Source organism: Armigeres subalbatus, chromosome 3, assembly GCF_024139115.2.
Source record: "Armigeres subalbatus isolate Guangzhou_Male chromosome 3, GZ_Asu_2, whole genome shotgun sequence".
NCBI classification, from domain to species: domain Eukaryota; kingdom Metazoa; phylum Arthropoda; class Insecta; order Diptera; family Culicidae; genus Armigeres; species Armigeres subalbatus.
Window position 1 is genome coordinate 185857837 of NC_085141.1, and position 14636 is coordinate 185872472.

General features: G+C 41.2%; 1 protein-coding gene across 2 annotated transcripts in view; it reads left to right on the forward strand.

Moving 5' to 3' along the window:
• The window catches only part of LOC134226648 (neuroligin-4, Y-linked), a 322634-nt gene extending 308892 nt beyond the window's left edge, over positions 1-13742 (forward strand). Inside the window, exon 12 of one of the 2 annotated variants that reach the window (XM_062707545.1) lies at positions 12104-13742. The gene's annotated coding sequence lies outside the window, so the exon portion shown is untranslated. The remainder of the gene's footprint in view (positions 1-12103) is intronic. The other variant, XM_062707546.1, reaches the window with a different exon arrangement.
• The last annotated feature ends 894 nt before the right edge of the window (positions 13743-14636 follow it).

Sequence of the window (14636 nt, forward strand, 5' to 3'; positions counted from 1 at the left end):
GGGTCACTAGTCGAAGGCGTAGGCGTAAGCAGGAGAAGACAAAATGGGGAGGCGGTATAAAATATGAACGAGAGAGTCATATTAAGATGATTAGGGTGTTGGATACATTTTGTAGTTCTATAGAATTTATATAATGATTTGTAATCCATCTGTGTGTTAGGATTATGATAGATTAATTACAAAGACTAGAGAGTGACGAATGAGTGAAGTTATTCGAGGTGTATTCGACTCAATCATGTTATAAAGCATACAACCTACCAGCGACTGACTGTTAGATTTTCTAACAATTCTGTATAAGAACCTACAAAAACCTATATAGGAACTGGGCATATGCGAAATTGTAAGATTCTTATAGAAAAAATGTAAGCTCACAAACAAATATTGTAAAAAAGCCTGCAAAATTGTCAGGTTTCATACAGTATTTGTATACGAATCTGGCATCTTCCCATATGTCCAGTTCTCATCAGGTTTTGGTAGGTTCTTATACAGAATTGTTAGAAAATCTAACAGTCGCTGGTAGTGTGTTTTTATTTTTTGTGGAAAATAAATATTTAGTGGAAAATTTTGTAACTGTTTATTGTTAACTAGCTGACCCAGCGAACTTTGTTTCGCCAAAAAAAAAATGTTCATTTTCTGATACAATTTGTTGTGTACATAATTTATTTAGAAAGCAAATGATTTCATATTTTTACTTTGTTTTTAAATTGATTCCTATTAGTTAAGTACACCGGATGCGTTCCGTGTAAATAAAGTTTTCAGTTCAAAATTCGAAAATCCGCGTAAAAAAAGTTTTATGATTTCTCGACGAATCATGCAAAATGAAGCAAATTTTCAAAAAAATATGGGGTTTTTTTACACGGCAGTGTAAAAAAAACCGTGTACAAACAAAATAGGGTGTACACAAATAAAAATTAGCAGATATCGAACTTTCCGTTATCGATTGATAATGCCAACCTCGTGTTATTGGGGAAACTGGGGTAATATGCACCCCCGGGGCAAAACGACTCTTTGACATTTTTTAGTACATTTTCGGCAGTTTTTCGATAGTATTTACTACAGAGCATGTAGCTCGGATGTCGAACTACCAACTTAGTAGTAAACATTCTTGAAAATATTTCTGGAACACCGCTAAAAATGCCAAAAAGTCGTTTTGCCCTGGGGTTTTGCCCCCAGTTTACCCTATACACAAATAATAAAGATTTGAAAATCCCAAAGTACAAAAAACTATTTCATCGAAGAGATTGGATTTTGGTTTTGATTTTTTTTTTTCAGTTTCATTGTAAATAGAAGAAGAAAACGAACATAAATGAGCAAAAGTTGGGCTGGATGGGCGGTCGTAAAAATGCCAACTTTGTTTTATATATATATATACTAGTCGACCCGGCAGACGTTGTCATGCATAGTAGGCCAAATGCGCGTTGTGAACTGCCCATGCAAAATTTCCATTTTATTTTAGTTTTTTAAGACTTACTCAATTTTGCTTGTAGAGATGAGCCAGCCTAGGGCTGAAAATCTCTTTAATAAAGACAAAAAAAAAAAAAAAAAATTTTGCTTGTGATTTTTGCATTAGGAAATGTCATATAAACCCGTCGGAAACGATAAACAACATATCTGCTGAAGAAATGGAGAAAATCCATCCAGCCGTTTCCGAGTTATGCGGATACGAACACAGACCATTTCATTTTTATTATATAGACTAGAATATAGAAGAAGATAGATATTGATTATTTTATGGAAATTTTGCATATTTTTTTTCGTGGAACATTTTGATTTCTTTATGGAGAATTGTTTTTATAATAGCATTTTTTGCATTTATAAGTGCTGATTTGTGTTTGCTTTGAGGAAATTTTTCAAGTGTCTGTCGAAATTTTGCATTATTTGTGGAAATTTTATATTTATTTATTGCTCTTAAATACCCTGATTTCTTTATTAGCAATGGGACTCTTCACAAATTATGTAACGCTCAAGGGGGAGGGAGGGTTACGGTTCACACAAAAAAATACAGCCCTCCATACAATACAGAGGAGTCCGAAGGGCGTCGACCCGAGAAGGAGACTTCACGCGCAAGTCGCCGGGCCGCCATCGACACAAGGGACAGAAAATCTCTGCCAGATGGTCAGTAGTGCGAAGCGGAAGTCGAACGCATCTCGACCCGCAAAGAAAGCTAAGGACAGAGGCGAGGTCTTGTTGTTGAAAACTTATAAAGTGAAGGTACGCTGAAGTCCTTAAATCGATGCGGGTGGCCGAAAAGCTTTCGGCGCTGGGTCAGGACGTGTGAAGCGTCAGACGCGCCAAGACCGGTCAAATGATCTTGGCTCTGAAACACGGTGCGCAGGCTAGTGGGACTGACTACAGAAAGCTTACCCAAGAGGTCTTGGGTGACGAGGCCGTGGTGAGGTCGTTGGGGGCGAAAGTGACCCTCCAGTGCAATTAATTGGACGAGGTCACGAACGTCGTGGACGATGACGTTTTTTCTGACGTCAGAGACCAGTGCGGTCCAGGTCCAGAACACCTCTGAAAACCCCTAAAAAAGCGAGTCACGATGTTCGATACTGCAAGGACACGCAGCTAACCTCGAGGGTGCGTCATGCACTGGCCCCCCTTTGAAGCATTACTTTCTGGTTGTACCGAAGGGACGATGGGCTTGGCGGCAATGGAAACGGTTTAGCTGATCGGGGATGCAGTCCTGCCTCCCTCATTGGAGGTGGCCCCTAACCCAGCACTTCCTGGTCAACCCAGGATGTCTGTTGAGCAGATTCCCCCTCCATTGTTTAGGAAGAAAAAAAAAACACCTCTGTACGCCTAAGAGGCGCTCCCTTTGGCACGCAGGTAGCCCACCTGCGCTGGAGCAAACTCCAGCCGCCTCCAGTGGACATATGCTATTGGTGCTTAGAGTTGGGGCACAAGTCCTACAACTGTAAGGGTCCAGACCGTAGCAACATGTGTTTTCGTTGTGGTGAGGAAGGGCACAAGGCGCAGGAATGCGATATAGCACCAAAGTGCCTCATCTGCGCCAGCAAAAAGCAAGCCTGTAACCACGTTCTGGGTGGATCTTCGTGTCCAATCAGAGAGACAAACAAAAAGAATTAGTGCAAGTAACACAGCAGAATCTTAACCACTGTGTCGAGGACCGATGACGCCCTTCTGTCCGACCAGCACAACGTCCCTGTCAATAACGGCAGTTGGACGGACGGTACCCGACGATACCCGATCCATGGTACACTCATCTGCTGAGGGTGTCACGATAGCCAAGATCAATGCTGTGTTCTATTGTAGCTACTATGCTCCACCAAGGTGGCCATTAGAACAGTTCAACCAGATGATTGATACGCTATCGTCTGACCTAGTGGGTTGTTAGCCGGTCGTCATAACAGGAGATTTTAACGCTTGGGCAGTGGAGTAAGGTAGCCGCTGCTCCAATCGAAGAGATCAAGCGTTATTAGAGGCGCTAGCGAAGCTCGACGCAGTGCTAGTGAATGATGGTTCTGCTAGCACGTTCAGAAGGTACATGGTCGATTCATGGATTTACATAACGTTTGTCAGTCGTGGTCTGGCATCAGACTTGGACTGGAAGGTGGACAAGGGTTACACCCATAGTGATCATCTGGCAATTCGCTTTAAGATCAACTATGGAGTGCAACATCCGAGGTCCGGGGATCCCTGTCCGGGGGTGAAGAACCAACCACTTCAACAGCGAAGTTTTCACCGCGGCCCTGGGACTGGAAGCCAACACTGAAGTTTTAAGTGAGGATGCGTTGGTAGCTGTCCTATCACGTACGTGCGACGCCACCATGCCGAGGAAAGCCCTGCCGAGAAATGGCAGAAGCCCGGTATACTGGTGGAGTTCCGAGATTGCGGCCATTCGATCAACCTGCCTCAAGGCTAGAAGAAGGATGTAACGTGCCCGCACCAAGGATGAAAGAGCGGACCGCCGTGAAGTGATTCAACCTGCCTTTAACCAACGCGAATCCGTGGAGTGACACCTACAGGATAGTGATGTCCAAGACCACAGGAAGCTCTTCACCCCCCGAACGGTCCCCGGATATGTTGGCGAGGATTATTAAGGTACTCTTCCCGACCCGAATTACAAGTACCTGGCCTCCTACACCACAAAGCAATATGATTGCGGCCGGAATGGTGGCACCGGTGACGAACGAAGAGTTACTCGCGGTGGCTAAATCCATGGTAACGAACAAAGCTCCAGGGCCTGACGGTGTTCCGAACAACGCTCTCAAAGCAGCACTCATAGTGAACCCAAACATATTCAGGCTAGCTATGCTGAGATGCCTTGACGAATGTAGATTCCCTGAAAGATGGAAAAGGCAGAAATTGGTGTTTTTGCCGAAGGCCGGGAAGCTGGCGGGCTACCCATCGACGCATAGACCAATCTGCCTTATAGACACGACGGGCAAGTTGCTAGAGAGGATCATCCTCAACAGGCTGACCCCGTACTCAGAGGGTACGAACGGCCTACCAAGCAATCAGTTCGATTTTCGCAAATGTAAGTCCACGTTGGACGCTATTAACTTGGTGGTAAAGACCGCCGAGGTATGGATCCAACAGAAAAGGCGAGGTATTCGATACTGTGCGTTAGGGACACTTGATGTGAAGAACGTATTCATCAGCGCAAGCTGGGATGCCATCGCGCTCTCGTTACACCGGCTTAGCCTATCGGTGGGCCTGTACCACATTTTGGAAAGCTATTTCCAGAACCGTGTACTATTATACGAGACCGATGGCGGTAAAAGTTCCCTCCTGGTGTTAAGATCGTCGGCTTCGCAGATGACGTAACCTTGGAGGTCTACGGGGAGTCAATTCCCGCGATCAGCACGGTGGGAGGATTAGATGAGCGCTAGAGGCCTGGAGCTCGCTCAACATAAGACGGAGGTGGTTATCGTCAACAACCGCAAGTCGGTTTAAGATGCAGTGATTCACGTGGGCGAAGTCGCGATCGCACCAAAGCAGAGTTTGAAGCTCCTTGGGGTCGTAATAGACGACAAGCTGACCTTCGCCAGCCATGTCGACTATGCAGTTCAAGAGGGCTTCGACTGCTGTTGTGGCATTATCGAGGAGTTCCAAGGTGTGTGCCAGTAGACGTAGGCTACTGGCAGGTGTTGCCGTATCTATTCTTAGGTATGGCGGCTCGTCCTGGGCGAGAGCTCTGGGGGTAACCAGTTACCTGCAGAAGCTGGAGAGCACGTACCGCTTGATGTGTCTCAGAGTGATATCTTCCTACCGCACGATATCACACGATACAGCCTGCGTGATTGCGAGCATGATGCCAGTCGGGCTGGTTATCCGGGAAGACGAGGAGTGTTTCGAGCTACGTGGCACCAGAAGAGCCCGCGAACGCATCAGGGTGACTTCGGTTGCCAGCTGGCAGCGCGAGTGGGAAAACTCTCCACCAAAACCTCGTCAGTCGCCGGATGCGCAGGCCATGCGGTAGCGTATTTGGAGACGCGCCTAATCGTCATGGCTGCCTGATGGCGACTGACAACTTGTTCTTCTCGGTGGCATTCCACCAACGTATCCGGATAAAATGGTAACCGAACAATGCACGACATGAACAAACGGACACAATGGACTGACTAAATTAAATGCCGCAAAAATCCGTCCGTATTCACCGTGTATCTACATAGAGCCCTCACTCACTCGCACCAGCGAGTGACATGAATAGACGATGGACTGTCACTGTAGGCTGCGTCTGCTGTAAGAAGAGAGGTCTTTTGTTTACTTTATCCCTGTTTGTTGCTGCTAACCATTTTCACCTTTCATTGCTAGAAAGTTGTGAACAGGGTGAACAGGCAATGTTATCAATATCACACAAATCTCACTCACTGAGACAGAAAATTTTCACCGCTGCCAGCTAGTGGAAAATATTCAATTTGCTTTTTAAAATGAAGTATACATTTAGGTTGTGTCCTAAATCTTCTGTGTTAATAAACGTTGTACGCGTCTGAATTTCGACTTTTTTATACAAAACAACAAAACACAAGCGACCTCTCTCTCTTTATCGATCGTGTTTCTCCCGGTTTGATTAACACGCACTTGTAAACGCTCTCGAGTGTGGATCAATAGACTCCTCCGCAGTACTGGTAGTTTTCATGACTGTCATGTGAAAGCGACAACAGTTGCATTTTCATTTTCAAAAGACCAAATAAAAATGTAGCCGTCTCCCGGTCACCTGTCACAGTACAAGCAGTCATGATGGGAATGTTGCTTTGTTTTTAAATCTAAATTTCCAAATAGTTTTAATAGATCTGTGCAAATAACGATGACTAGCGGATAAAATGATTGTATTGTTTTTGATTTTCGAGTTAGAAATTACATTATTGAAGGAAACAGCTTGTTTACAATAGTTCGATGCGCTTTCATGAAATAAAAATCCGTGAAAATTTGGCAGAATTCCTTTCATTTCACTCTACACATTTTAAAAAGAAGTGTGAGAAATTGCCAACTCTGCGTGTTGGATCGAAAACGGATGATTATATGTGCCAAAAGTGCCATTTTCCTTATATTTGTTTTAAAATTATTTTGACCATAACTAACCACATTGTCCGATCCGGACAATTTTCAATGGGAAGAAATGGAGCCGGATTCACCATCGTATGGAACTTGTTCTGAGAAAGGTACCATTATCGAAATAACTCTTGGCGACTGTGGAAAACTTAATTGAAAATCATGTCGTTTTCGGCCGTTGCAGTCTTGTAAAGCAGCAAAAACAAGTTTACTTCTGCATCTGACGGTTTTGGTAATTTATTCTACCTTTCTAAAAATGTTTGCAATTAGTTTTAATTTTACAGTTTGTTTTTAGCCCATCCCTAATTTTATTCACTGAAGCTTGTTTCGTTGTTAGAAGATAGTGTTATACACTAATGTAGTCCATTCAATACAAAAATGGCACCCGCTTCTGCTACAAATAGTTGAAAATTTGAGATAATGTTAACAAATATTAACCATTCTACTCACTAAACGCCCAGCCACCCACGATACAGTGCCGCGCAAAATAACTGTAACCTATGTAGTGAGTAGAATGGTTAATATTCCTAAACATTATCTCAAATTTTCAACTGTTTGTAGCCGAAGCGGGCGCCATTTTTCTATTGAATGGTCTACATTAGTGTGTAACACTATCTTCTAACAAGGAAACAAGCTTCAGTGAGTAAAACTAGGGATGGACTAAAAACAAACTGTAAAATTAAAATTAATTGCAAACATTTTTAGAATCCTTGAAAAAGGTAAAATAAATAACCGAAACCGTCGAATGCAGAAGTAAACTTGTTTTTGCTGCTTTACAAGACTGCAACGGCCAGAGGAGCGACATCCAATTTTTCTTACTATGGATTTTGACATGTTTTCCTGATCGTTATTTTTTGGGGGATAAATTTATCCCCCAGTGTCAAATTACCCCAATACTGATTTATTTTGCAATAGTATGTGCGTGAATTTTGAATGTTTACGTTTTTACAAGGGAATATGATGCAAGACGCCCATTCCACTCAATAATGCAACATGATACAATCATAAGAAAATAGAGAAAAATTTAACGAATTATCAATTAAAACAATTTTACACCCGATTCCATGCTTCAAACTTAAGAATGTTCAACTTATTTGCTCAATTATTTGGAATGCTAATTGCACAAGGTACTGTCTATGCATTTGTTCGTTTTATATCATTTTCATCCTCGCAATTGTTTATGTTGCATTCGCAGTGCACTCGTATAGGGCACTGCACGGACTGCTTTGTCTCTTTTTCGCTGCAAAGAAAATAGAAAACAACAAGGCCAGTAAACGTCAAATTTCATGAAGAACGAGAGAGAAAGAGATTCTTCCGTGCAGTGCCCTTTTGGTGATTCAGGAAAGATGTGACAAAGATGGCGTAGCGTGTCATTCCCGTGGCAACGGCTGAAAACGACTTGATTTTCAATTAAGGTACCATTATCGTTTGGAGGATTAAATAGGGTTTTAAAATAGAGTTTTTGACTTGCGCATTCGTCTATTTCCTATCATCGGTGTAATTTCTATTTTTCGCTGTTGAAACAAAAATGAGATTAGATCGACAGTTTGCCAAAAAAAACTAATCTCTAACTCTTATTAGCACTTTAAAAAGAATCCAAAATTTTATTCAAAATTACCGGAACCTCCATTCAACTGATCTGTAAATTGTATCAAATTCAGTACATTTTGCTGCAAATTTTGAGCAGCATCAAAAATCTCTTATTCAGTTCAATCAAAGTTAATTGCCTGTTTCCGAGTATTGACCATCCGACATGAACATGAATTACAATGTTTTAATAACTGGATGTGCGTATGAACAGCAGGTGAAAAATTTAATTCGAAACATTAATTGAAGGTAACCACATTCCTTCGGGCGGTGGGTATTTCCAAAACGTGTTTCGAAATAAATCTTTCACATGCTGTGCATATACACAACGAGTTTTTGTTGTTAGACTATTACAACGACTTTTAACTGAATTCCAATCGGAAAAATCTGTTAACCTTTACGTTGTTCCGTCCAGAGTTAAACATCAATCAAGAGAGTGATGTTCCGAAAAATCGACGTTTTTGAAAAATTACTTTAAAAAAAACTGTCGAACTACTGGAATGATTTTTTATCTATTATCACGAAATAGAAGCAAACGAGTGATACTTTCAAGAAAGAACTTGGAACTTTACGACCTATTTGAACTCATATGGATGAATAACGAAACAATTTTCTTTACTTTTACTACGAGGATCTCGACGATTTCTTGTTTTTACTTGTTTAATTAATGATTTTCAATTCTCGCTTAACTTTTCAAAAGGACCTAAGTAACATTTTTTTCATGAATTAATTTAAATAGCGCAATTAACTGAAAAACATAAAAGCTTTTGATTGCAGTTTTTTGAGTTAAGCGAGAATTCTATATAAAATATTAGAAAAAATAAAGATGTCGGACATATCGTAGTGCAGATATAATTTACAAAAAAAAATAAAGTGGGTACCTATTTGATTCAATGAAGCGTTTACAATATGTGCACCAGAAGTATGGAGACGCATGATTGCTCATTGTTTATTTGTTTATTTGTTAATAATTTTTCATCTGACCCAAAGTCTTAATGAATGATATAATATTAAATTACGATTACTACAATACTAAATTAACACTGAATTGTACAGCTTCTTCGAAAATCTACTGGACGCTTCACCGAACTCAAACAAGTTCTCCACCTGCGTAAAGTTTCTCCAGTTAGAAGCTTCCCAACAAACAACGCTTGCTGGATCTTCCTTCGTCGTTGTAACGTGTCCAGCCCTAGAAGTCTACACCGATCCGGATACGGAGGAAGATTTGAAGAATCTCGCCAGGGCTAGTCGAATAAATCGCTTCTGAATGCGTTCAATCCTTAAACACCATGGAACCTTGTATGGGGCCCAAACAATCGAAGCTGTTTCCAATATGGGTCGAACCAAGGCACAGTAGAGTGATTTCAGGCAATATGGGTCTGAAAAGTCTATGGCAATCTTGGCGATAAAACCCAGCTGACGAGTGGCTTTAAAGATAACAGCCGAGCGATGTTCGTCGAACGAAAATTTAGCATCTAGCATAACACCTAAGTCCTTTACTTGTTGTACCCTGGTCAGCGATACTCCGTTAATGCAATAGTCGAAAACAATTGGTGATGCAATGTGATGGAACGTTATCACCACAAATTTAGGGGCACTAACAATCAGCTAGTTATTGCTGCACCACACGATGAATACATTGAGCAGCGCTTGGAGGCGTTCACAGTCTTCAAATGAACTTACAATAAAAACAGCTTCAAGTCGTCTGCATATACTAGCTTACAACCACCTCGCAGTAGCAACATCACGTCGTTGAAGAACAATGTGAACAAGAGAGGACCGAGATTGCTACCTTGTGGGACCCCAGACGTATTAGAAAAAGTCGTCGAAAAACAGGAGCCAATTTTCACACGCAATGCTCTGCCAGTTAGATACGAATACAGCCAGGACAGTAGTTGTACGGAGAATCCAAGTCGAGATAATTTACAAAGAAGTATACGGTGGTCAATTTTATCAAAGGCAGCTTTCAGGTCCGTGTAGACGACATCGATCTGCGCTTTATCCTCGATCTGTGTTATGCACGTCGATGCCCATCAAGTTAGTAGAAACTGATCTACCGGGCATAAATCCATGCTGGTCAAAGGAATTGTAATTTCGAGTGCCCTCGAGAATCACACTACTCACTATGATTTCGAATAATTAAGAAGCAGCTAAAAGGTTAGTTATCCCTCGATAATTCTTCACGTTACGACGATCACCCGTTTTGTATACCGGCATCATTACCGATTGTTTCCATACGTAAGGAAATTTTCCTTCGGCGAATGAACGGTTGAAAATGTGGCACAAGGGTTGTGTAAGAGCTCTTATGCAGCGACGAAATATTACGGCTGGGATGCCGTCCGGTCCAGGAGAGTAGGAATTCTTTATCTTTGATGCTGCCACCATAATCATTTCTGGGGTTATCGTAAACGTTTTGAGGTCAACTGCATTCATCGGAACGTTTAGAGCCGCTAACTTAGCTTCTTGTGCAGAGGCTACGTCGGTCGAGAAAACTGATGAAAAATGCTTGGCGAACAACTTACAGGACATTGCAGCTTTCATCTAGGTAAACGATTGATGGGACAGATTCAGACTTTCTCTTGGAATTTACAAAACTCCAAAATCCTTTAGGGTTTCTTCTTAAGTTTGACTGAACTCGTAACACATGCGATTTGTACAAAGACGCGTTCAGATGGCGGTATGCATTACTGGCTCGATGAAAGCAACGTACTGTCTCCGAGGTACGTAAGTTTCGAAGCTTACGTTGCTGTGCATTACGTGTGCGTTTCAGTTCTCTTAATTCACGGGTGCTCCAATCAGGTGATGCTGCAGGTCGTTTGTGCGGTACATTAGAGTGCAGCCACGACACGATTTCTGCACAAAACGTCTCTGCCATTTCGTCCACACTATTCGATGAGAGACTTTGCGTCCAGTTAACAGTCATCAGATAGTTTCGCAACGCTGTGAAATCAGTTTTACGGAAGTTTAGTGAGACATCCGGCGTTACATATAACGAATCATTGTTAGTTGTTACGGCTGGAATTGAAATTTCAAGCGATGGATGATGAGAGTCCAGTGGAAGCAAAGGAGCAGTGCAGCAATCTACAACAGCAGGGCACTCGAACGAACAGAAGCACAAATCCAGTGTACGGCCGAGCAAGTTACGCACAAGATTGGCTTGACCGAGATTGAGGTGATCCATTGAGGTGAGGATGTAAGGGGCAGTTGAGAAGAATTTACACAATGAATTCCTTCTTCATCCGTAGCCAATGCATTCGCGGTTGATTGTAATCGCCGCAAATAAGTAGCGTATCGGTTGGCGACCCCATGTCAATTAACTCCTGAACGGAAGCCATATGCTTGTTGATTGCATCAACATCTTTGCTTCTATCTGGCGGAATATATACTGCACACATACGCACAATCCTGCCTTTAAGAGAAGTGAAAACAGAGACCTGTTCCAATCCGCGACCATTGACTGTTACGATGTGAGTGCTGGTATAACGATGAAAAACAGCAATCAACACGCCACCGAAACGAGATTTTCTGCTATTGCGGGGGGATCGATCACATCGATACACATTGAATGCTGTTCCAAATCATTGAATTGTGGTTCTTGTGACTGAAAAATCAATGACGTGTTGCTTTGTGTCTTCAAAACGGCTTGCTCAGCATTTTTTTATTTTGATGCTTGGGGTCTGCCAAATCACACCAAGCGCCAATGTAAATTTTTCAGTTTTTTGCCAAAGTTTTCATGTAACAGATTCAATTAATCACAAATCGCATCGGACATCGTTCAACGCCATAACTGAGGATATCGTACACCGAATGTACGCATGAATTAACATAAAATACTTTCCGTTTTCCTCCGTATTAGAAAACTGCATACACAATTAATTTTCACTGAAGTTTTCCAGGTTTATTCAAACATATTTCACACTGAACATTGTTGGTTATGCAGATATCGATGCTGAAAACATATGTAATTGCTTTCGTATGTGTTTTTCTCTTTTTTCAGTCTCACTTCCTTTATTTTCAGAAGGCTGTTCAGTTTACGATAAGAGGTCTTCCATCGACTCTCCTCCAGCGCTGCAGCCGGTGGTCTGTGCACGTCACTGATCGCCCCCAACCCGGCAGCAAAATTCGCCCATAATGACCGGGAAGACTACACAATAACGGATCGGTATCCTTCGAAGCCACCATTGCCGCCGGTGCCATTGCCGTGTTCCGATATCGGTTCGGCTCCGTGTTTTCTCCGGTGTCGCGTCGTCGGTCGGGCGGTTGAAGGGTTCTCCATTGTTGTCGGGGGAGAATGATTGATGATGGCATGTTTTCGGCAGAAGTATTATGTACCGTTATTGTTTGAATATAGGACCAACAGACGTCATAAATTTTTAGGAAGGATAATAATAAGAAACAGCTCCTGTATATAATGAACTTCTTCTTACGATGTAAGCGATGAAAAAATGAGAGGAAGAATGATAAGAGGGAAATATGTTATTCGATGATGTGGTGTAAGTGAAAACATTTCAACTGTTATGTTATCGGACGAAGGTTTAGCGGCGAGGAAACGAGATTTAGCAAAAAACATTTTCTGTGATGACAATGACGAGAGAGGGTTGAGTGCAGAAAACCCTCAAAGCGGATCGAGTTGAGACTCAATTTTACAACCGATTTTTTTAACATCCAATGTTCCAAGATTATGTTTTGAAAGTATTGCATGAATAATTTAATCCGAATGGGCTTTCTAGATATAGAACGCTGAAGAAACTCGTATCGTACAAATTAGGATTTTTGATTAGGGTTAAAAAAACCGTCAAAAGTTTTCCCTTCGGTTGAATGATGCAGCGCTCATGCAAAAAATGGTAGAGAATTTTTAATCGTGTTATGCACAATAAAACCTATCAATCAAGATTAAGTTTAGTAGGAAAGAAAGAGAACACTGGGCAAGCGAGAGTTTGTTGAATTATTATTTACCACAGATTTTATAGCATTTCTTAAGACTGAAACTTTAACGTGGAAATGGATATTTTAATTAAAAGCAACAAAAGGTGTAGTTTAATATAGTGCTGACGAAAAAGTGCAAGAAAACTTCATTAGAATAATGAGAGAAAACGAACTCTAGAGAAAATGAAGAAACTTGCGTTCTTCATTTGGATGGAAGAATCCTCTATCCCTTTTTAACTATAAGTAGCTACTAATAAAAGAAGAGCGAAGAAAAACTTCTCTCCAAACTTATTTTTCCGATTTCTACTGGAATGCAACTCTAGGCAACAGAGAAGGGAAAAGAAATGTTCGTGTAGCTGAAAAAATTTCTGCAGGCGAAGTTGAATTGATTAAATCCACTGAAGATTCCAGAAGTAAAAAAAAATTAAGCCGAGGAAATCCAGCACAGCCCAACAGAATTATAACACAAGAAACAGTTTCCACAACCGGAGAATATTGAAATCAAAACCCGTATTTGTACATAGCACAGTCCCTCTAACGAGCTAATTGAAACTATTAAAAGGCAAGACACAAATACACACAAACACACTGAGAAGGAAATTGAAAAAGTTTAAAACACAGAAATCTTCTAGCATGTACGGAACTCACACAAAACACAAATTGAAGGAAAGTTATTTAAAAAAGAAATAAAGTGGAAAATGAGAAAAATACGCCACGCCTTGACGTTCTGTCATTAGATCCGAAACTATTTCCACAGCTTCGTCTCGTTGGACAGTCGCCGACGAAAGTGGCTCTGCGGGATTAACTGCATTAATTAGCATAGCATGGCACTTTGGCGTTCGCTCTAATTGACTCAATGAATTGTGATCCCGCAATTATCGTGCGCTTTTGTGTGCTCTTGGTGTGGTTTGGCTGGCGCTGAGTAATTATCATTATGTGCACTCTACTCAATTGATTTTCTCGTCCCATCATCCAGCCACTGTGGTCACTTGAAATACGCATTGTTGGCCAAAACGCGTTCTCCTGGGAGATGTAAGATTTTGTATTAATATTGTTTTAATAATTTAATGTAAAATAACAATTTTCTCTAAAATAACAAATCCACCGTGGAGGCTTTCAATTTCAATTTTTAATAAATCTTTGAGTGAGTGGAAAGCATTATTGTTTTATAAAAATAGTTTTATGATATATATTATTACCATTATAAGTTTTTACTAAATATCAAAAATAGGCATTTGGCTATGCAAGCATTTCATATTTCCGGCAAAATCTCCGCTTTGAAAGTGTGAGCCCTCACTGCAGTGAGTCGCCGAATATCACCACGAAGCAACTCTACGAGCATTCTATTTTGTATTGGAAATGTGTATTGTATGAGAAAATGTGTATCTTTCATGTGTTTAATTATAGGTAGCGATGTAGTTGCTAAATGTTCTTGATTATGATTAGGGATATGTAGAGGAAGTTGCAACAATTCGGGCGCGACTCTCCAGCGTCACGAATTCACGAAACAACAGAACGATGCGTTTCAATATCCAATGCTTGGCAGTTGAAGGAGTTGCTGAACAGTACCACCAGACGATCGGATAGGAGAGGTGTGAAATGTT